The 820-nt window shown below is 31.1% G+C and overlaps 1 non-coding gene across 1 annotated transcript; it reads right to left on the reverse strand.

Annotated features, from left to right (window-relative positions):
• Positions 1-262: 262 nt before the first annotated feature.
• LOC123849058 (U5 spliceosomal RNA) lies at positions 263-378 on the reverse strand. Its single transcript, XR_006791903.1, has one exon. It is a non-coding gene; the product is annotated as a U5 spliceosomal RNA (small nuclear RNA).
• Positions 379-820: the final 442 nt, after the last annotated feature.

Consider the following 820-nt stretch of genomic DNA (forward strand, 5'->3'; position numbering starts at 1 on the left):
GTATTTTCAATGCCAGAAATAGAAGCTAATGCGAAAAATATGACATCTCTTGGGCATTTATTATGTTGTAGGCACAGTGATAACCTCTGATTATTTTATTTCATCTCAATAATGACACCAAGGTTAAGTGTAATGATTACTACATTTTATGGATATTCAGTGATTTTTCACAGGATCATACTGCTAGTATGTCGTAGAATTGGAATTTAAACCCGGGCAATCAGTTTCTAATGCCTGGGCTCTTAACTTTTTTTTTTTTTTCAGCCCTGGTAAAACAAGCCCTCAAAAAATTGACTTAAGACTCAGAGTTGTTCCTCTCCACGGAAATCTCTAGTGAAAGGTAAAAGACTTATATGATTTGAAGAGACAACAGAACATATTGGGCTCTTAACTTTTATAGCATATCCAGATATCACAGATTCTCTATTATTTGAAGGTGATTTTATCAATTTAATTGCCACTCTAATATATAATACTTTGTATACAAAGATGTCTTCTGCACATTATACACACTAAAGATCATGCTTTCATTATATACCCTACCATATGTGAAGAATCTTACCTATTTAAAAAAACTCTCTCATTTTATGTTTAAGTATAATATATATATAAATGTGTATATTAATTTATGCCTAAATAAATGGGTGTGTGTATATATATATATGTGTGTGCGTGCATGGATAGATGATAGATAGATGATAGATACAGATTCTTAGATTCTTTAAAAATATCAATTCTCTGTAGCCTTCTACATATCTCACAGGTGACCTATTTAAGAGTTATTACTGGACAAAGAAAATGTGAAGCATGCATGTTAATG

The sequence above is a fragment of the Mirounga angustirostris genome, unplaced genomic scaffold, assembly GCF_029215605.1.
Source record: "Mirounga angustirostris isolate CCGP_5_RB_7025 unplaced genomic scaffold, mMirAng1.0.hap1 SCAF_2, whole genome shotgun sequence".
Lineage (NCBI taxonomy): Eukaryota > Metazoa > Chordata > Mammalia > Carnivora > Phocidae > Mirounga > Mirounga angustirostris.